This window comes from Alligator mississippiensis, chromosome 3 (genome assembly GCF_030867095.1).
Source record: "Alligator mississippiensis isolate rAllMis1 chromosome 3, rAllMis1, whole genome shotgun sequence".
NCBI lineage: Eukaryota > Metazoa > Chordata > Crocodylia > Alligatoridae > Alligator > Alligator mississippiensis.
The window spans coordinates 231,600,993-231,624,919 of record NC_081826.1 but is presented as its reverse complement, the minus strand read 5'-3'; the positions used below and the strand labels follow the sequence as shown (position 1 = coordinate 231,624,919).

The 23,927-nt window shown below is 41.5% G+C and overlaps 1 long non-coding RNA gene across 1 annotated transcript in view; it reads right to left on the bottom strand.

Annotated features, from left to right (window-relative positions):
- Nucleotides 1-662: 662 nt before the first annotated feature.
- LOC132249575 (uncharacterized) overlaps nucleotides 663-23,927 on the bottom strand; it is a 35,225-nt gene continuing 11,960 nt past the window's right edge. The window contains exons 2-4 of the long non-coding RNA XR_009461077.1: nucleotides 5,469-5,532; nucleotides 1,477-1,513; nucleotides 663-728 (exon numbers count right to left, since the gene is read on the bottom strand). This is a non-coding gene — a long non-coding RNA (uncharacterized LOC132249575). The remainder of the gene's footprint in view (nucleotides 729-1,476; nucleotides 1,514-5,468; nucleotides 5,533-23,927) is intronic.

Genomic DNA, 23,927 nt, shown 5'->3' with positions numbered 1-23,927 from the left:
GATGTCCTGAATAATGTTCTTTGTAGTCAAGATTTTTGGCAACTTCTTACATTTTTCAGTAAATGCCCCATCCTCATTACTAGTTTCCTTCCACTAAAATGTGAAAATTAGGGAAAAAATGTTCTTTATAAAAAGAATTTTCCTAACTCTCTTACTTACTCAGCCAATTATTTTTGTGTATACATGTAATTAAAGCCATTCAGAACCGCATCAGCCTTGACTTGTAGAGATCAATACCATAGTTTAACAGAAAGATGATGATCTGTGTTGTTAGTAGACTTTGCCCATACTTGTACAAATAAGATTAGAAGCAGCATGTATAGTGAGCTGTAAGTACATGACATTTTCCCAATAAGTGTTTTTCATTATTTTGAAGTGTGCATAAAACTCCTGCCACATTGAATCTTCCAATTCTGTACCATATGTCATTTAGGATTTGAGTTCTGCTAGTACCCAAGCTACCTGACAAGAAAGTTACCTCTATACTGATGTATTATTCTAGACAAAATAACAAAGGTTTAAATCCATCATGCATGGCCCAATATTTAGGTCCTTAGACATATCTAGGAAAGATTCCAAGTAACACCAACAGAGTTTTACCCAAGTCTTGAGGAAGGATGATTTGGCCCTTAGACACTTGCATTTATATTAATAGCCACATACCTACGCAGGAAAATGGCATTCATTCCGGTATAAGAATATCCACATCAGGCATTACATCAGTGTAACTATAAAAGATTAAGAACTTCAGTATAATTATCATGGTAAATTTCCCCAGGTAGACAGTCCCTAATGTGGCCAATGTTACAACTGGAAGGTCATGGAAAATAAACTCCACAGTAAACTCTAAACATTACGAAAATATGTCTATGGCACAGATAAAGAACATATTGATAAGGGATGGTGTACAAGAATTCTCTTATATGCCTAGCATGGCCATAACTGACTTCCACAAGATATCACTGAGGCCAGGAACTTAGGCTTCAGAAAAAGATTAGAAATATATGACCAATGAGAAAAATCAACATTTACAATATTTAGGACAAATGACTACATGAAATATAAACCATCCAGGTTGAAGCCAACGAATGATGGAAAGGGTTAAAATGTCATTTCTCCTAAATAATTCATTCCATAATTGTCTATTATGAGGGGTTTTGCACCTTTTCTTGAAGCTTCTAATACTAGTTGCAGTTAGAAACAGTGTGCTGGGCAAATGGTTTGACCCAGTATAAACATTCTTATCTTTAATTCCTGTTAAAACTATAGACTAGATCATACAACATACTTTGATTCTTCTCCAATTGTTAAAGCAAACTAGTGAATGACATCAAAATACAAAAGAAAGATAGCCCCATAAATGCTTTACCTACTACTACACAATTAAAAACAAAAGGCTTCTGTAATTTATCTAATTATCTATCTACTTGCTTTTAACTGCAGATGCCAGTCAATCGTTTTCATGAGGAAACTTACCAATATATTCTGAAGTACATAATGTAGTTTTAAATGTCTGTAAGAGACAAACACAGCAATAAATGTAACTATTCTGCTTTTGCTATTCAGAGAATGATAATGCTGAACCTAAAACTCACTCAATTTTCCAGGATGAAGCAACATGTTTGCTCATTTGGAGAAATGGAAAACAATTGCAGAACAATTTGTTTCATTTTTTCCGTTAAACAGGAACTAAAAATCCCCTTCTGTTTTGCTGGATTCATTCTTACCCTAGTAGCACAACATAATAATATCATCATTTCACTTTGCAATGGACCCAGCAGTTTCTTTCTCTAATAGCCTTCTTACACTTTCAGTATCATTGTAGTGATTGCAAGACATGAATACCTCCTGCAGTTCTTAAAGTGGCTTCAGTGTATTTCATAACACATTTTTATAAGCAAGTGACATTTCCTTGTGTTTTCAGTTCTCCAGAATAATTTAGAATGTACATTACTGGTTCATATAAATTTGTTAACTGCAGGATTGCAAAGAGGTGGGGGGGAGGGGGTCTTCCTTCTGTTGTTGTTTTAACTTCTGTTGAGTCTTATTGCAGTGTTCAAAAGGAACTCATCAAACCATATAAAATATAAAAATTGTATAGGAAATGGCTTCAAATACCAGAGACTTTGTCTGAACTTAAATGCTTATCATTTAAAAAGAGTGTTTCCATTTCATTCCAAAAGGGCAACTCTCCAGTTGATGACTGGATAGTTCATATAGGAATTAATGAGATATGAAGCCTTTCATCAGTTTACATTGTGCACGGGTTGGTAGCAACTGTTTGGGCCTTGTTACACATTGCACTTTGAACTGCTTAAATGTTGATCTGTGTTAGTGCTAGCTACAGTTTGGAGCGATAACTCCTTAACGCTAAAAACCTTCTCTGACTATATTCTACCTGTACAGCTGTAAGTTGCTACTAGAGGGCTAGTGAGCAGGGACCTGACTAGTAGCTACAGCTGTGAGTTGTCACTACAGGGCTGGTGAGCCAGGACAGGCTTCTATCCCTGGTCTACATAGGTGGGTGTGAGAGAAAGGTAGGGAGGAGAGTGGGAATATGAAGCTGGGAGACAGAGAGTTAATGGGATGAGGGTAGGTAATGAAATGGAAAGTAGAAAGGAAATGGGAGTGAGGGAAGGGTGGTGAAATGAAGGAAGTCAATCACTGACAGATAAAATAAAAGAAGTAAAGAAAAGGATTTAAAAAGAAATAAAGAGGAATTACATTAAATAAGGTCTCATGTTTTAATAAACTGGGATCTAGGATTGGGGTATGGGAGATGTTAATTGTGCTTCCTGGGATGTCTGGGAGGTGGAAGCAGTGAGGGGAGGCACTTTTTGGGGAGCTGTTGCCCCTGCTCATGGGGAAGAAAGCTCCAGCTAATGGAAACTAAATTTGGCCCCCAATCTTGTTTCCCTCCCACGCTCCTAGACATCAGTCCTGGACCTGTCCATGCCCTGCAACCTGACTAGCTGGCATGTGCTCTTAAGGCTGTTTGCACTAGGTTGCACCCCTGGAGGTGAGTAGGTCACACCTCCAGGGGCAGGAGGGGAAGTTGGCTTGGTGCCAGAACCATCTCCTGGGCACCAGAGTTCAGGAGGTGGAAAGTTTGTCCACACAGAACAGGATGGTGGGGAAGGGAACACTGCATCTTGGGATGCAGGAAGACTGCAACTTGGGTGGCTCATCAATGGGGAGTGGTCATACATTATTGAACATGAGTTAGATAACACAGAGCAGAGATAAATCTGTCCTGGAGTAGTGTAATTTTAAGGCACCTAAAATATGCTTAAAACTACTTTCGCGTATTAATGTGTGGTCAATCCAGAGGGTAAGCAGTTCTTGCAGTCACCTAAAATTAATGTGTAACAAGGCCCTAAGTCATTATTCCACAACAGGTATTATTTTGTGGCAGCAAGTCCTTACTGCAAGATCTAATGTTCAATGAATTCAATTAAAAGATTTGCCTTGGTTTTACTGGGCTTTGGATCTAGTTTTTCATGAGCTAATTTCTTTATCTGAAAAAAAACAGCATTTGGTACACACAGCAGTAAGGCAAAGACTAAAGGGGCATGAAGAAGAATCTAATGCTTGTTCTTCTGTGTGAAGCTGAAATACAGAAGAAGGTTGTGGTGGCAAAGCTTGCCAAATTTTTAGCAATTCTACAGACAAAACTGAATATTTCAGTTCCCAGGTCCGTCAATTGGATGCTTTAAACAAACACAAATTTAGTTTCATTTCAGTAAAAAAAGTAAGAACAGGAAAAGAAAAAACAATACCATTGCCATTAGTCTCTGCTTCATCTGTTTAGTTTTTAGGAAAGTATCTGAGGCTCAGCCAAGTCTTGAATATGTACTTAACCAGTGGCTATGCCTGCTACTTTTCTGTAAGGCCCATAGGTTGAACCATGTCAGCTAAAACAGGGCTCAGGAGGGTGCACAATTACCAACTCATGTTTGTAGGTTTATTTCTCAGGTATTTAACTCCCTTCATATTGATTGGTTAATAATGTTCTTCAACCAATCAGAACATAAAAAACATCACAATTAAAAATAATTACTGCACAGCAATTATATAAAAACTGGTACTTTAAATATTCCATATTTCTCTACTATGACTTACTAATAGCCTGAACTCACCTTCCATTAGCCCAAAACAAATGTAGATTCCTTAAGTTCTGAAATCTCAGCAATCTTTTATTCCTCCTAACAATAGCCATTAAACCATTCTAAAACTATCATTTAGTTTTAAATGGAATGACAGTAGGAAGAAGGAACTTACCCCATTCTGAAACAAAAAAGAAAGATGCATTAAAGCAACTCCAGTTAAGTGAAATGATAGAGAAGGAAAGGAGTTAAAAGCTGAGGTAGTCCTTTTGTTTGTAGGTACCACTAGTTATCCCTAGTAGATAGCTCTTTAGGGGGCATCAGCATCTACTACAGTTTTAGGAAAGCTTGGAGCTGCTTTATAGTAGAGCTGGCTTCACTGGGAATGTCTACACATGTGTTTTACTGAACAGTAGACTAATTTACTGCACAGTAAAGCATCACCCTTTACATATGCATGGCAATTTGGCTGGTGTAGACTCATTTACAGTACCATCAGATCATCCTGTCAGACACAGGTACTATCTGAGAGCAGAGTAAATTACTGCACATAACGCCCAAGTAGACAGTGACATCAGGAGTAGTTTACTCTGGCTAAATTTGACCAGAGTTTATTCAGTTGTATTCATTGGAATTGCACATGCAGAGGTGCCCTGTCACCAAATCTCACCTAGCATTTTGGCTTTCTTCCCTAGTAGCACTCATCAAAAGTAACAATTAAACTTGCTGGCCCATAACTTTCAACTAGGAATAATTAAACACAGGGCTTAAACCTCTAAAACAAAATCCTATTGTATCCTGCATGATAGACTAGTGTCATTAAGAGTGGTTTTCAAACATGTTTGATAAGTGAAATTATATTAAGTGTAGGAAGTCGACATTGCAGTAAAGAATTTCCATTTTAAACCTACATGAAAAATTAAGGCCCAGCATACACCACATGAAGTATTAAATTTTGCATAAATTAACATTTCAAATCAAGGGCTTTTGGCTTACTTTAACTATAGCATCAGTTTAGTATCAGACACAGCCTTTTGTTTAAGGAATATAGGCTAAAAAGGCAGGAGAATAAAGTTAGTTTCTGAAGTCTTTCCACCTACAGTTTCTTTGATTGCCAGCTGTAACCTAGTTAAAATAAGATGACAAATCTTTTCACTAAAGGAAACTATTGCTCTGTTCTACTTCTCAACTTTTTATGTCATTTAGGATGTGGGAGCAAGAACTTCAACTGGTTGACTAGGACAGAGAAATTTTGCTTTCATATCTGTAAACATGATCCTCTGAAGAATTTCCTGAGGGTTTCAGTGAATAATTTTACTTGTATGTCAACCCCAGCATGATGGAGCTATTCTAAGAACTCACCTCAAAAACAAGTTCTTCTTGAGGTAATAAGATGTCACACTTTCACCTTTGGAGAGGCATTCAGCTAGGAGATTATAAAAAATAATAATTAAATTGACATTGGAAAGTATGAACAAAGACATTTTGTTAATTTGTACAGATAATGAATATTTAATACTAAAATGTTTTTCCTTGCCAGCGTGCAAAGTGTTACCTTATCGAAGCTGCAGTGATTAAATGGCAGGAGATAGCATTTGAATTGGTTTCTAAAAAGCTTCCTTTCCATTTTTCAGAACATTATAGAAAGTATTAGATATGTTCCCTGACCTTTTAGGTAATATATTGTAGTCCATAATGAAATATAGCACAAGAAGAAATAACTTGCTTTTGTATTATCATCTAGGTTTTTTCACATTTATTTTTCTCTTTCTTTTTGACACATTCTTACACAAGTACAATGTAGGTAGAGGACATTCTTTCAGTATGATCCAAAATGACTCCATCAGACATCAGTCCTCTTTTATATATATATATTTTAAAAAATGTTCTTCTCTCAGCCCAACACTGTAAGATACATTATAATATTAGCAAGATCAAAATCTCCATTGTTTAGTAGGTATTTTGCCTTCATTGAAGTCACCAATAACAACATACAACTATAAAATACTATATATACTGTATATTCAATACTATATTCAATAAATAGTATTTTATAGTTGTATATTGTTATTGGTGACTTCAGTGAAGGCAAAATACCTACTAAACAGTGGAGATTTTGATCTTGCTAATATTATAATGTATCTTACAGTGTTGGGCTGAGAAGAGAGCATTTTTTCAATATAGAGTTATGGTGATATATACAAAATAGGGGTGCCCACAGTCATGGAAAATAAAGTATTATAAAGGTAGCTGGAAGGATTTGGAAGCAAAAATATAGACAAGTGGAAGATTATTTGATTTTCTACCAGTGAGGAGATACCAGTGTAGTGAGTGTGTGTGTGTGTGTGTGTGTGTGTGTGTGTGCGTGTGTATATATATATATATATGTGTGTGTGTGTGTGTGTGTGTGTGTGTGTGTGCATGTATATGTATCTGTATATGTATAAAAAGAAGGCCTACCAAAGGCCTACCAAAATCATTTTAGATAGATAGATAGATAGATAGATAGATAGATAGATAGATAGATAGATAGATAGATAGATAGATAGATAGATAGATAGATAGATAGATATAAAAAGAAGGCCTACCAAAATCAGTGTGTTTGTTACTTATAAAAACTAGGGAGAACAAAGAACAAGCAGGGAGACCTATTTGCCTTGGAGCACATTTGATCCTTGTTTCATTCAGTAGATAAACTGTTAATATAAAACAAACTTTAATGTTTACAAATATTTTTCTTTCACAGGCTGCTGCAGGCAAATGATACCAAAGCATTAGTGAACCCAAAGGCTGTGATTCAAAGCTTTGTGAAAATGTTGGCCACTAGAGCACTTAATGGCTGGCAGATGCTCAAGACTAATTATATGCTCCCCACTACAATTAAATTCTAACATTTCTCAAAACTAAAAATGGGCACAAATTATGTTCTAATGGGTGCCAAGCACAAAAATAACTCAAACGGGTTGACAGATGCAAAATGTTTTGTGTGTTCGTGGCTTATGAATTTAGAACACTGTACATCATATTAGATTTCAGGTTGTGAGTTGCATTTCTTTATTCAGGCACATGTAGATATACAGAGCTTTGTTCGATCAGAATGGTTTTCATGGGAGTTGTGTGCTCTTCAAGCTGGATACAGAATGTGTGAAGAATTCTTTCAAAACCAAAACAAAGGGTCAATTCAAAAGTATGTATGCATCCACATAATAAAGAAAAGGTACCTTTGTAATCCATTCTGAAATAATTTTAAAGATATATCTTGCTCTTCTTAACCTGCATACCATAAGTGGAGGGACACTGTATGTGGGACAGAGTTGGATTAGGGCCACATCATAAGGAGTCAGTACTACAATAAGGGCCCCTCTAGATGTTCGGGTAAAGATAAAGATATACAGTAAAGGTTAAGATGTTCAAGGTGAAGAAATTCTTCAAAGTAAAGACGTTCACAGTTGCAAGCCCCATCTGCTACACAACTCACAGCTGTGGAAGCTTGTTACTTGCCAGTGCAGGGGAAGCCCAAGATGGCAATTCCAGGCTCCCATTGTACTAGCAATAAGGTATGATAGGATCTGATATATGATCCACACAAGTGCGCCTCCTGCCATACCATTTGTACATGGCAAGAGGCATGACACATCTTGCTCCTGGTACAGGGGGAGCCTGGGATCACTATCTTGGGCTCCTCCTACACCAGCAAGTAAGAAGCTTCTACAGCTGAAAGTCCTCTAGCTAATGGGACTCGCAACTGTGGCAGTGCCCCATAGCTTCCAGGACCACAAGTACTACATCTGTGGTCTCTTGGTCCTGCCAGTACTCCGTGACTCCCACCACAGGGACAGACCCTGCTACATGTACAAATTAAATCTGGATAGAAACCAGCTATAAAGTTATTACGCATTCTCCAGCAATAACTTTATAGCTGGTTGAACCTTTTTAAGACACGATAGTTAAAGTGTATGTGTAGCCTCTCCAAATTAACTGCACAGTTAGCCCAGTAACTACGTGATATATGTAATGTACAGAGGGGTCCTTAGTGTTAGGGTGCCAATTATTGGTCAATATCACTATCTCTAAAGGTACGAGAAGATGTGCAGAAGGAAATACAGGGCTGAAACGTCCTGCTCCACTCCCATCAGTACAAAAATCCTACTTTCCAGGTTGTACAGACAAGTCCATTGTATGGATAGTTTTGTGTTCAGTGAAGTGGGGAATTGTTTGGTGGTGGGAGAGGGGGGAAGACTATCCATCACTGAAACAACAAAAATAGAAATATTTTCATCTAGAGTTTATCCAAAGCAATTTCCTGATTGTGTATGCCAAACTGAGAAAAAAACAGTTATTTGCACATTTGGGACCTGGCCTATGACTACTCCACATGCACAAGTTGTATGAGACTAAACCAAGGCCATTACTTTCATGTTTACTTTGAGTCCCATATCCCAAAGCCTTCCCAATTTTAAGTGGGAGATCAGAAATTCATATGACAGATCTTTTCCTTTTGAGATTTGGAGGACTGCTATACTAATATGAAGATATAATCTAGTGGTTTTCACCACTTGTACAGTTGCATCTGAATGCATCATAGACTGCTAGGAATTGAATCTTTTCTATTATGTCAGGGGAAATGTATTTTTCCCAGATCTCCACTCCACTATGAGATGTAACCTATTACAGTTCAGTTTTGACCCATGACCTAAAACATACCTCAAACTACTGGTAACTTGAAAACTGTATGAGATAGTAACTTTAAAATAAAATTTGGTACAGGTTTCAACTTCCAAAAGTTATAAGAAGTTTGTAAGTACAGCTAGAGTCTAAATTAATAGAACATCTTGAAACCTATGGAAATCATGTCATGTCTCATTAGCAAATTACATTTTTCCTAGATTTGCAGTTGGATCAAAGATTTCATACAGATCCTCAATATTTAGAAGAAATAGATATTCTTAATATTCCCATTCCTTGAATTAGTCACATAATATACAGTTAAGTATAACTTAGGTACATTTTTGTGAGTATTTGCAAAGTAACTAGATAAAAAGGAAATGTACATATATGGGATTGTTTCTGTAGTGCAGGAAATGAATATTTAGAAACAAATACATCCAGAGCCAACCTTAGGGGTAGGTGACATGAGCAACCACCCAGGGCACCATGGTCGGGGGGCATCATACACACATTCATGCACACACACACACCACACATATGCACATGCGCACACACGAGTGAGCAGTCTGAACTCACGGCAGTGCTCTTCCCTCACCCCCCAGCCACTCCCCACCCCAGACAGGAAAAGCAATGCCTGGCCCAGCTCAACTCACACCCCACCTCCAGCCACTGCTCAGGAGGAGCCAGACTAGGCAGTGCAGGTGGCAGCAGCAGTGCCGGCTTGCCTGCCCACCTGCTTGGCACACCATGCCACTTCACCTCCCAACTGGACTGCATCCCGTGCCCCTGCCTGCCTCTTTCTGCAGCAGCACTGCTGAAATGAAGAGGAAGTGCCAGGGGGGGAATGGGGGCACCAGGGGAGGATGCCAAGGAGGTAGTGCCAAAATACAAGTTTGCCCAGGGTGCCATTTTCCCTAAGGGAGCCTCTGAATACATCATATGGAATATAATCATTTTTGCACATGTTACTCTGAGGGGGAAAAAAACAACACAAACCTAAAGCAGCACATCTGTGCAAAAAATTTGGCATCTACAATAGTGCCACAATATATACTGTGCGTGAAGCTATTATGTTAACACTACTTAAATATATTAATGAATGCAAAAACATGCATACCTCATTCAAACCACTAGCTGAAAGTTAACAGTTTTTTTGTCTACCTAACTAAAAGCAATGAACAAATATATACAGAATGCAAGGAGCCCAGTAGTTTTTTGCACTAACTATTCAGAATGATTCTCTCTCTCATACACATGCAACATACATGCATGAAAAATTCTAATCGTCAGAGAGACAGACTGTGTTCACTATTGTATAGGTACATAGATGTGATCAGAGATGAGAAGATATACCAAACCCCATTCCCTTGCATGGTTCACCCAAGTGTTCATTTCAAGAAAATATCTGTGACAAGGTACTACTTGTTCCTTGATCCTGCTGGGAAGAAATCAGCAGGAAATATACAAGAAGGAGGGAGAATTATGACCCTGTCTATGCATCTTGCCAGAAGAATAGAAGACTGCCAGAGGGAACAATCTAAGCCAGAGTACATGATCCATGCATCTTGAAGGTCCTCTGTACAGACCATTGTACACCTTTGTGTACAGACTCTTCTAGTACTCTCAGAAGACAGCACAATTGTGCTTTTTGTTGCATTGAGATGTATAAAAACCTTCAAATCTAGTCCATGTTGCACAGGATGCAGAAGAAAAAAACTGTATAATGTGTGCATGTGACAAACAGTCCCAATTTTGATGGGACACACGTACTGAGTAGAGTGTGAGGAGCTTACAGACATCTCCATATCTACTAAACTATGTATTTTGTTGGACTTGGATTGCTATCTAAATTCTGCTATCTTGAAAGACAGCAAAAAAACCAATGTTGATAAATAGTAAAATTAACATTAATGTGTCAAGGCTTTTCTGAAAAAGCATATATAAAATATAAAATGAATGCTTGCAGGAAAAACTTATTGGATTCACATTTAAAATAAATGTTCACTAAAGCAGAACGTTGTGAATTTGAATTAGTAAGTTTATTTGAATCACAGCAGTGACAGTATTAGATCATTAAAGCAATCCAATACTGTGTGTTGAAATTCACATTTCAATAACCCACATTAAAGAAAAGATTTTTGACAGCACTTCTGAACATGGCCTGACCTCTTAAAACATTAAAATAACCAAGGGGTTTTCAACAACAAAAACAAATAAAAAAATTAAATCTAAAAAACATGTAGAATTTATTTAGAATATCTAGGTCAAGAAAATTGAGGGCATATGATAATAACATCAGCTTTTGATTTAAACAGTTTCATTAATATCTGAAGTACAGCTACCTATTCAGCCTATAAAGAAACAAAAACATTTTTCAAAGGCAATGCCTTTCCCTTGGTCTGAATGTAAATTTGATGATTTTCCCCTATTGCCTTTCAGTTTATTCTATGTATGTAAATATGTAGTTTGGTGTGCATATTGAGTGCATACATACATATACAAGGATGTAAGTTGTAGCTGTGTTGGTCTAAGGACATAGGCTTTTTTGACAAATCTAATATCTTTTATTAGACCAACTCAAATACTTGGAAACATTCTTCTTTGCAAGTTTTTGGGTACAAATAAAATACTTCCTCACCCTGACAAAGAGTATCTGTAGTTGGTGTGTGCTCTTCTTGGACGGAATGAATAGTAAAGAAGCCAGAGGCTGGTCTGAATGCAAGAAAGGCAGTCAGTGAAGATGTAAATTGAGGAGTCAATTGGCAGAAACAATTGGTGACAGATAGGGGGGACAACGCTGAACTCCTCAATGAGTTCTTTGCCTCAGTGTTCCTAAGTGAGGGGCACGACAAGTCTCTCACTGGGGTTGTAGAGAGGCAGCAGCAAGGCGCCGGACTTCCATACGTAGATCCTGAGACGGTGCAGAGTCATTTGGAAGAACTGGATGCCTTTAAATCGGCAGGCCCGGATGGGCTCCATCTGAGGGTGCTGAAGGCACTGGCCGACATCATTGCAGAGCCACTGGCGGGAATATTCGAACGCTCGTGGCGCACGGGCCAAGTCCCAGAAGACTGGAAAAGGGCTAACGTGGTCCCCATTTTCAAAAAGGGGAGGAAGGAGGACCCGGGCAACTATAGGCCAGTCAGTCTCACCTCCATCCTTGGTAAAGTCTTTGAAAAAATTATCAAGGCTCACATTTGTGAGAGCCCGGCAGGACAAATTATGCTGAGGGGAAACCAGCATGGGTTTGTGGCGGGCAGATCATGCCTGACCAACCTAGTCTCTTTCTATGACCAGGTTACGAAACGCCTGGACACAGGAGGAGGGGTGGATGTCGTATACTTAGACTTCAGGAAGGCCTTCGTTACGGTATCCCACCCCATACTGGTGAACAAGCTAAGAGGCTGTGATGTGGATGACTGCACAGTCCGGTGGGTGGTGAATTGGCTGGAGGGTCACACCCAAAGAGTCGTGGTAGATGGGTCGGTCTCAACCTGGAAGGGTGTGGGCAGTGGGGTCCCGCAGGGTTCGGTCCTTGGACCGATACTCTTTAATGTCTTCATCAGCGACTTGGACGAGGGAGTCAAATGTACTCTGTCCAAGTTTGCAGTTGACACAAAGCTATGGGGAGAAGTGGACACGCCGGAGGGCAGGGAACAGCTGCAGGCAGACCTGGATAGGTTGCACAAGTGGGCAGAAAACAACAGGATGCAGTTCAACAAGGAGAAATGCAAAGTGCTGCACCTAGGGAGGAAAAATGTCCAGCACACCTACAGCCTAGGGAATGACCTGCTGGGTGGCACAGAGGTGGAAAGGGATCTTGGAGTCCTAGTGGACTCCAAGATGAACATGAGCCGGCAGTGTGACGAAGCCATCAAAAAAGCCAATGGCACTTTATCGTGCATCAGCAGATGCATGACGAATAGGTCCAAGGAGGTGATACTTCCCCTCTATAGGGTGCTGGTCAGACCGCAGTTGGAGTACTGTGTGCAATTCTGGGCGCCACACTTCAGGAAGGATGCGGATAATCTGGAGAGGGTCCAGAGAAGGGCAACTCGTATGGTCAAGGCCCTGCAGACCAAGCCCTACGAGGAGAGACTAGAGAAACTGGACCTTTTCAGCCTCCGCAAGAGAAGGTTGAGAGGCGACCTTGTGGTTGCCTATAAGTTCATCACGGGGGCACAGAAGGGAATTGGTGAGGATTTATTCACCAAGGCGCCCCCGGGGGTTACAAGAAACAATGGCCACAAGCTAGCAGAGAGCATATTTAGACTGGACATTAGGAAGAACTTCTTCACAGTTCGAGTGGCCAAGGTCTGGAACAGGCTCCCAAGGGTGGTGGTGCTCTCCCCTACCCTGGGGGTCTTCAAGAGGAGGTTAGACGAGTATCTAGCTGGGGTCATCTAGACCCAGCACTCTTTCCTGCTTATGCAGGGGGTCGGACTTGATGATCTATTGAGGTCCCTTCCGACCCTAACATCTATGAATCTATGAGTCAGTGGGTGAGAGAGAGGCTGGGGAGAGGGAGGGGAGTGAATGTAGCTGGTAAATAGTGGAGAGGTACCTGGGGAGTCAGATGTTAGGCAGGTAATAATGTGCCATAATCAATGTCTATATTTAGTCCATGATTTTTTGTATCCAGTAGGTTGATGAAGTGAAGGTACCTCTCCCCAGGTACCTCTCTACTATTTACTAGCTACATTCATTCTCCCCACCCCTCCCCCTCCCATAACCCAGCCTGTCTCACCCACTGACTCCTCAATTTATACCTTCACTGACTGGCTTTCTTGCATGCACACCAGCCTCTAGCTTCTTTTCTATTCTTTCCATCCAGGAAGAGCACACACCAACTACAGATGCTTCCCTACCCTGAGAAAGGGTGTTTGTACCCAAAACCTTGCAAGGAAGAATTTTTCCCACTATTTGAGTTGGTCTAATGATATCAGATTTACCAAAAGAACGTTGTCTGCACACGTGTAAGCACAAACACAAACACACTGTGTTTTTGACTTCCATTGTGGCAAGCTCACTTTCTATCCATCCATGAGGTAGGGTTCAGTGGGAGCTGGCAGGTAGTACTCTCATGACTGCAAGCCTAAGGTAAGGCTCTGAAAAGGAGTTTCTTCAAGCATTGCTGAAATCTCCTAAGAGATGACCTGGCTTAGTCTATGGCAATGTGTAATACACATAAATTAGAATTTATGTCTTTAAGGAAGAAGTAGGAAGGTTTTCTCTAAGAATCTAGGGCTCTGACAAGTCTCTGCTCTGTAAGTTAGGAAAAGCAATGTCACATTTGTGGAAGACCTGATCTCTTAGGGCTGGATCCAACAAAAAAGGACTAAATTCTACCTCAGTTCCACTAAGTGTTTATGTTCGTAACTGCAGGGGTGTTGCTTGTAGCTGTGTTGGTATATGGACATAGGTAGACAAGGTTCTTGGGGTAAACATGATATTTTTTATTAGACCAACTAAATATTTTGAAAAATTGTTTTTTGTAAGCTTTCAGGCACAAACACCCTTCTTCAGGCATAGGGAGAGTCTGCTATTGTTTTGTGTTCTTCTGGATAGAATATAAGCCAATATGCAAAATGCAAGTCTGTAAAAATGCAAATGGCAGTGAGGATAAGAGGCCATGGGAGACAATAGGTATGAGACAGACCACAATGGGACAAGAAATGTAAAACCTGCCAACATATCTCCAGCAGTCCCACAATAACTACACCCCACAATAGAACCATCACCATTCCTGGATCTTACACCTGCATCTCCAGAAATGTAATATATCTCATCCAGTGCACTACGTGCCCTGATGGAAAATATGTAGGAGAAATCAAACAACTACTGCGTACCAGAATGAATGTACACCAAAAATCTATCAAAGACAAAAATACCCAATTACTTGTAGGTGCACAATTCTCATAAGTCAACCACTCTCTCTCCAATCTCTCAGTTCTAATCCTCAAAGGGAATTTACAAAACACCTATCATAGACAAGCCTATGAACTTCACTTCATCAACCTCCTGGATACAAAAAATCATGGACTAAATATATATATTGGATTTATGGCCCATTATAACCATCCGACAACCCCAGGTAACCTCTCTACATTTTACCAGCTACATACTATCACCAAGTCAACATTCCCCTCTTCCCCTCCCCTCTCCCGTCCATCTCACACTTATCGTCTCCCATGGCCTCTGATCCTTACTGCCATACATTTTCATTTTCACAGACCTGCATTTTGCATAATGGCTAATATTCCATCCAGAAGAACACAAAACAACAGTAGACTCTTCCCTAAAGAAAGGTGTTTGTACCTAAAAGCTTGCAAAGAAGAATTTTTCCAATTATTTAGTTGGTCTAATAAAAGCTATCACATCTACCCAAAGAACCAGGTCTACCAAACTTCAAAACTGAAGTATTAACCCATCTCCTCAGCTGCTGCCTTGAAGGACAGAAATAATCTGGGTCACTGAGTCCTTAATGTCATAAGCAACCATATCAGATAACCAATTTAATAAACTAATCAAGTTCCATCTTAAAGGCTTCTCTACAACCTCAGTCCATCACCGTAGAAGAATGGTGGTCACATAGCTCTGGTCCAGCACCTTAAAGAATTCCCCGGTGAAACAGGGCCCTCAAGAGAAAGAAGCCCTATATGGAAATGCTGAGGTTGGGGAATGGCAGTATGAATGGGGCAGATCCCAGTAAAAGGGAACACCTGACTCTAGTTTATCTCAGGTGGTTCATATGTCACAGGCCAGCTAAGCACTGTGAGTGTATCAGCCATTAGGCTTCTGGGTTTGGGATTGAGGAGGTGAGTCAGGAGTGAAGTAAAGCCAAATTTACTTATAGCTTAGCATACAAAAGTTAACAGAAAAGTTAATGCGACAAACAGTACAGTAATAAAGAGCTAATAGTGAATAATAACAACAGATAGAATGACAAAGAGTTCCCACATGGGGTTGGAAACTTATCGGCAGTCCCTCTATGCCAGGTGCTCGCCAAGTTGTTCCAGCGAAGTCAGGTGTCCCCAGTCAACACTGTCCGAGGGGTCACCAGGAAGATCCCTTGGTCAGAATCCGGTCTTCACTCACACTGGGAATCTGGGGTCCAGACTTGGTAATGCAATGGTCCTTCTGTCCCATCCTTCTAACTGGTTGCTTGACATGCATGTTCTTTTATGCCTTATTTTATGCTAATCTGTTGGCTTTAGAGCTACTCACAATCTTGCCCTATAGCTCTTACCCTATGGGATTAAAAGATATTAGAAATTATCATGAAAGTTTACCACCCAAACTCGGGTTCACTCAATAAGCAAATTACACCACATTACTTTGAAGTTTGAAATCAGCATTACTCTGCCCAAGCTCAACCCCTTGGTTTCTTATTCCTTGGATTCCTTGGAATGTGCTAATTATATTAGGTGGTCAGAACTTGTTATGGCTGACTTTAAAAACCCTGTTAGATCAGCTAATCTTGTAGTTCTGCTTATTCAGGGGCCCAGTCAATCCCATGATCAGTGCAAACAGTTAGATTCAACATTTTGGTTAAATTGTGACAGACAAATTCCACTTGTGGGTTGCAAACTTGCAAGCTTTGCATTAGCTAATCTTAACTGCTAGACATTTGCCTGGATGTCTCCAAGAGCATATATTTATTGCTCATGATAGTAACCCCTCTGGTTCTGGTCACCACATTCATATTAAAACAGGAGAGGTGAGCCACAACAAAGGAGCTGAAGCCAATGCTGATAACCTCCAGCAGATACCCTAAAGGGACACCGGAAGTAGTGGAGAAGGCCCTCCTCTGGAGAGAGTCAGTCACAGAGGGTGAGGGGTAATAAACCTGTCCATATTTCTTTATCTTTGAGAGGAATTATAAAAATTCCTGGTAGCCGTCCAGGGAGATACAGTGCCTTGTTCCCAGCTGAGAAGCTCTAACAGCGGGGATCGGCATACAGACCAGAAGGTACTAGGATTAGCTTCCAAGCTGTGAAACAGAAACAGCAGGAGCCAATAACTGCAGAATTCCAGAGGCCTGTGGTGGGAAGAGCCCCCATTATATACCTGGCATCTCATTGCAGGCCACAGAGGACTATTTGTCTGAGAGAGAGATGCCCTAACATAGAAGCCTTCCACCTCCTATGGAACTGAATTCTACTGAAATTTTCCATCAAGTCAATGCAGACAAATGTTCCAAGAAAGTGAAAGGTCTCCTAGTGGGACACACCCCATGAATCATACCAGAGAGCGGGGCTTGACTACAATCACCTTCCTATTTCCAGTCTAAATTTATGCATGGTCAATATATATATTTGTTCTTGTATCAAAGTTCTCCTTTAGCTTAAATAATTCTTCTCCTTTCTGGTGTTTATGTCATAATTATATTTAGAGAGGCCAGCCATATTTCCTCATAGCCTTTCCTTTACTATGCCTTTTAACTTCTACGACCAATTTTTTTTCATGCCAGATGTCTGCCTTAGGCTCTACTGTTCTGTAAACAAAAGTCATTCAAAATGGTTCAGCAAACTGAGAACAAAGATAGAAAAAATATTATTTTGCATGTTCTGGATACCTTTCCTATGAAAACTGTTAGTTCCCTCACATTTTAGAAAGAAACTTAAAATATGGCAGGGAATGGCCTTTGTATCAGGCACATATTTACATTTCCTCAAAACTTGCCTAAACTTTGCCATGTCATAAACCTTTGAAAAAAATGACACAATTAATAGATGTTCAGTAATGTTTTCTTAAATCTCTGTAATTTAAACCTTCAAATATTCTGTCCCAACTAGGCATGTTCCAGCCTAGGATTAAGCAGAACTTTTCATACTGTTATAACTCTGGGCTACATCTCATTCAGGTACCCAAACTGAGATAAGTTTCTCTTGCATTTTCAGGGCCTCCTTGCTTGGCCCATGCAGTGTGAAGAACAAAGGTGCCAGATTTAAATGTATAGAAGACAATAATGGAACCTACCTGAGGAGTCAGAGTAAAATACACTGGCTGGCACTAGGGGAAAAAAAGCATTGAAAATTTGGGAGACTAAGGACACTTCAAACCTTGTATGACAGCAAGTAGCTGTACTAATAGACTGAGACTGGAAGCCTGGAAGAGAAAGAGATTGAAGGAGAGTGGAATTGGAATAAGTAGTCTGATGAAAACAAACAAAAAAGAATGGGACTAAAGTATGGAGCATATGGAAGCATGGGAAGAGACAGGACTGAGAGATGGGGATGGGGCAGATGGGGGTTGTACATGAGGGTGATGGACAGAAGAGTATGAAAAAAAGAGCCTGAAGTTCCTGCATCTTGCTGTTCTTTTACCATGAGCAAATATTTGTGAAACCTCTTGTGAAAGTATCACATCCTTCTGTGGTGCTGGTCACACAAAGGATGGCAAATGACTGATACTTTTTGTTATTCCAGTACCACACATTACAGAGATCTGTGGCAAATCTAAAATAAATGCTGATGATCCATATGAGTTTCATTTTGGTTTTCTTGGGCTTTTATTTCAACCTAAGAGATCCACACATGTACACACATACCAGTATGTAAAAGTTCATAAAGGTTCATAAAGGTTCAAAAGTGAAGAACTACAAAAAATAAAAATGCCAGAATTAAAGTTACCCATGTGAAAATAATGTTTGTGAGCTCCTCTGAAACTAGTGCTTTGCACAATAGAAATATTATGAGAAAAATTAAATAATTCTGCTCTCTAAGCAAGGTTTAAGTAGTTTCACAGTTTCATAGTAGCTAGGGTGAGGAGAGACCTGAACAGATCATCTAGCCTGACCCCCTGCCACAGGCAGGAATGAATGCTGGGTTCACAAGACCCCAGACAGGTGATCATCCAACCTTCTCTTGAATTTACCCAAAGTAGGGGTGAGGACCACTTCCCTGGCAAGTTGGTTCCAGATTTTGGCCACCCTAACTGTAAAACATTGCTTTATGATCTCTAACCTAAACCTGTTCTCCATCAGTTTATTACCAGCGTTCCTCATCACCCCAGGTGGTGCTGGGGTGAAAAGGCCTTTACCTATTTGCTGTTGATCCCCCCTAATGAGCTTGTAGGCAGCCACCAGGTCCCCCCTCAGCCTCCTCTTGCTGAGGCTGAACAGGTTCAGGTCCCTCAGTCTCTCCTCGTAGGGCCTGCCCTGCTGCCCTCTCACCAAGAGGGTGGCCCTCCTCTGAACCCTCTCCAGGCTGGCCACATCCCTCTTGAAGTGCGGTGCCCAGTACTGGATGCAGTACTCCAACTGTGGCCTGACCAAAGTCACATAGAGGGGAAGTATCACCTCTCTGGACCAGCTTGAGATGCATCTTTGGATGCATGACAAGGTATGGCTGGCCTTGCTGGCTGTGGTCTGGCATTGGCAGCTCATGTTCATCTTGGAGTCAATAATGACTCCAAGATCCCTTTCCACCTCTGCTTTCAAGGAGGGAACTCCCCAGCCTGTATGTATGCTGTGGATTCCTTCTCAAAAGGTGCAGCACCCTGCATTTGTCTACATTGAACCCCATCCTATTCTCATCTGCCCACTTTTGTAGTCTGTCTAAATCTATTTGCAGCCTCTCTCTCTCTTCATGTGTGTCCACCTTGCCTCACATCTTAGTGTCATCAGCAAACTTGGACAGCATTCTTTCCACCTCCCTCATCCAAGTCGCTGAAGAAGATGTTAAACAGTGCGGGCCCAAGAACCAAGCCCTGGGGGACCCCACTGCTCACATCTCAGCAGGTTGAGTACAACCCGTCCACCACTACTCTCTGGGTGAGCCCCATCAGCCAATTTTTTACCCATCCAACTGTGCAGGCATCAATGCTGCAGTCACTTAATTTATTGATGAGGATGGGGGGAGAGAGAGTGTCAAAGGCCTTCTTAAAGTCTAGAAAGACTACGTCCATGGTGACACCATCATCCAAGGATTTAGTTACTTGGTCATAAAAGGCAATCGGGTTGGTCAGGTAGGACCTGCCTTTGATGAACCCATACTGATTGCCCCTGAGCATGATCTCCCCTGCAGGCCCCCCACAGATGTGTTCCTTGTGCATCGTAGTGTGCATTACTAGTGTGCAGTGAATAAAGCATAGAGCCACAAATTAATCAAAAACAAGGCCAGGAGTCTTATTTAAAAATAATAAGTATATGATTATATAAATAATATCTCTATCTTAAGCAAAAGCACAAGGAGAAGAAATTAAGGTTGCACAAGCACCATTAATTCTAGTCTTCCTAACTTCTAAGCACTTGACTTTGTACCTTTAATATTCTTTTAATATAGTTTTTTTGGTTTTTGTTTGCGGGGGTGTTTTTTTACACAATATGCATTATATCAAATTATTTAATTGGTAAACTAGTTCCATTCAGAAATATACATCTCAGGCACTCCATCTCCTTGATCTACTTAGGCCTTACTTCATCTGCATTGGAGTTCTGACTTTCAAATATGTATTACATACCAGCTTTCATGAATGGATATGTTAATAATAATATAGCCATTTGTATTCAAACTCCAGCTAGCTCACCTTTAGGGACCCTTTGTCTCAGAGACCTGATTCATTATTAGTCTAGCTAACAAGGTTCCAGTTTCTCAATATCAGTCTCCTATTTAGTTCTAATTTGTAATATCACAACCTTTGCTTAACCTCAGCTGCAGAGAAGTCTTCCTGATTCTCTTCTAGACAGCAAGTTACATTAATTCTTCATTGCCAATTTAGATCAAGAAAAGTATGATGTTAAAAAGGCCTTTCTATCCAAGGAATTTGATAAGTTCTCAGGCACAATATCTTAATACATTCCCATGATAGGGAAAAATCTCAGGTGTTCATCTTTTCACTAGGAGTAAAAAGATGTTGATTCCTGGAAAAAAAAATACTTATAACCCTATCTGTAGCATGAACAGACAGCTGGTCTAACAGCACAGAAGATATGTCAAAGCATAATGACAGTTCATTATAGGAGATTATTCCAAATCCAAAAACACAGAGCATGTTTTTTCCAAAAAATATATACTTTTACAACCAAGTTATGTTATCATCTCATTCATTACACCACAAAATCCCCAAGCTAATTATAGCCCATGAAATCACTTTGTCAAAACAAGTTGTAAAGAGATAAAAACTTGAGATGATCTATCACTTGTAACAGTGATTTAAGATCATTCAAATACTGAATTATTCCATTAATAATGTAAATCTGTAAGACAAGAATAGTACAAGGATTCTTTCAATGTCATGAGATCAGATACATGTTCTAGATTTGGCAAACTGCAAGTCTGAACATATGTTACAAATGGGAAGCCCTCCCAAAAGTAATGTTCTTTCTTAATTTTTTTCATCCTGATATGTCTCACACTGAAAATACATATATTTAATGTGCATACATATACTACCCAATACTCTTATGGACAACAGGAAATTGTAGATTCTCTAGAGCACCTTGACTTTTTCTAATTGTCAGCCAGATCCTCAGCTGGTGTAAATTAATCAGAGCCCATATGTACCTGTGTGATTCACGCTGGTTGAAATCCATTACATTAGAGCCTCCAAGTATTCAAGCTTTTAGCAGGTTAAGAGATGAATGGTTGTAAAGGAAAAATTCATCCTTCAAGCCAGAGCCAAGGCAGTTGTGCAGCTCCCACACATTTGCTGAAAAACCTAAGGGCTATATTAGGGCCTGTAGTCTTGAACACTGGGTTCACACAGCTCTGCTTCTTTCCTCTGAATTTGGCCCAGCCCCATTATTCCTTCTGTGCTGGCCTGCATGGAGCACATGTGGAGTAGTTTTATATATTTAGCTGAAACTTCTGCATAAAAATTCACCTAGAACACTGAGTGTTTTAGGGTATGTGCAGATGTTCCACTTCGATCATTCTATCTAGGGTCAGGTCATCTAAGTGCTGATTTATACAGATGTTCAAGGAGGTTAAAATCAGGCAAAAACTTGTCAGCCAGGTCAAATTTAGTTTACCTGAGGAGTGTTAGCCAGATCTAACAAATGCCTTTGCACATTTGGAGCACAGCCCCCAGGCTGGGAAAGCCCAGTCATTCAACCCAAGCCTGGCCCACCAAACTTACCAGGCTATTTTTAGCTGCCTAACCTTCCTTCTCTCCTCAGACCCAGCAATGCCCCCACAGACTCCAACCCACCCTCCCCCCAACCCACCAAACCCTCCTGTGAACCAGCTAGCTCCCCGATCCCTCCCACCCCAACTTACTTAGATTGGGTTTGTGGTACGCACACACCCAACCCGATCTACACTAACGCAACTTAAAGTAAGATGGGGATCATAGATTGCTACAGTGAACATCTGCACATACCCTTAATCAGGCTTGTCCAACATACGGCCCACGGGCCGCCATGTGGCCCACCAAGCCATTTTATCTGGCCCGTGGTGGCGGCGGTGCTGCTGCCGCGGAGCACAGAGCCACGGCAGTGGTGGTGGTGCAGAGCCACAGCAGCAGCGGTGAGGCGGGCAGGGAGTATGGAGGGAGTGTGGCGAGGTGGGCAGCGAGCACTGCAGAGCGCAGAGCCACAGCGGCAGCGCAGAGTGCGGAGCCGCCACCGTGGAGTGTGGGGCCTTGGCGTCAGTGGCAAGGTGGGCAGGGAGTGTGGAGGGAGCGCAACGAGATGGGCAGGGAGTGCTACGGAGCACGGAGCAGAGGTGGTGGTGGCACAGAATGCGGAGCCACCACCGCAGAGAGCAGAGCCACTGCCACGGTGCAGAGCGTAGAGCCACTGTGGAGCATGGAGCCGCCGAGGCAGCAGGCCCGTGGCAAGGCGGCCGAGCCAGCCCATGGGCCCTAGCCAGCAGTGAGGGGGGGGGAGCTGCTTACCCCCACGGGGCCCGGGGGAGCAGCCCTGCACAGGAGGCCAAGCAGTAGCCACTGGCACTGCCGGCCCGCACCTGCCTCCTCACCCACCCGCTTCAAGCCAGCCCCACTGCCCTGCCCTACAGCAAGGTGGTGCCTGCTCCCCCGGCCAGTCTCTCCCCGGGCACTGCAGCTCTCCGGGCCTGGCCACCTGCGCATGAGGCCCCGAGGGAGCCACTTCTCATGTGCTGCTGGGGCGGGAGGAGCCCGGCCGGGTCTGCACCATCCAGCAGAAGTGGTGGCAGAGCCGTGTGCCGCACGGGCCGGGAGAGCCTGCACCAGTCAGTCCCGAGTGGCACAAAGCTCCGCCGCCGCTTCTGCTTGATGGTGCAGACCTGGCCGGTCTCCTCCCATCCCCAGCAGCACATGGGGAGCCAGCTTCAGGTGCATGCTGCTTTTCCTGGCCGGTGCCAACCCGATTCTGCCCAGGCGGGTCCTGTAGCACCATGTCAACCCGGGCATGGCACTGGCAGGCCAGGCGGACCCCAGGTTAACCCCAGCCTGGCCCCACAGCTTCTCCAGCACCAAGTCAACCCAGTTATAGCCAAGCAGCTCCTGCAGCACCATGTCAACCCGGGCATGCATGCCATGTCAACCAGCACCACGTCAACCCCTGCAACTTCATTGGTGTCAAAGGTCACGTGACATCACTTCCTGATATGATACCACTTCCTGTGACATCTTTGAATATGGCTCACTGGCCCACTGGATGATAAAAAGTTCGTGATCTGGCCCCACATTCAAAAAGGTTGGACACCCCTGCCCTAAATGAACAAGCTCTTCAGCACATCTAGAAATATCATTCACGGGCAATAAGGTAATATTAACTGCTTTTTCTGTGCCTTAGAAGGTGTGTCTCTCTTTAATGGTCCACAATCTATTTGAATCATACATGGCAAGACCTATATATAGTTATGTACAACAATATTTAATAGGCCATGTTTTGGTCTCTTAATTTTAGTTTACTTAAATTTCTTGTTTAATCAGGTTTCCAGGGTTTTTTGTTTCATTACTTAAAGTATATCTTAGTCTTACCATAGGGTGCAGTCTAATTGATCATACCCAGTTGTAAATTAGTTTTCAGCATCACTCTGCCTATCACTGAACCCAACATACAACTCAACAATGTTATTTAACCTTCATTGTTTCAAGTAGACACCAAACAACAAAACAGCAAATAATACAAGCATCAATCCCGACATAAATATTGGCATGAACAGCACTGAAATGTATTAGAGCAAATACCAGTATTATTGAAATACATTCAAAATGCCA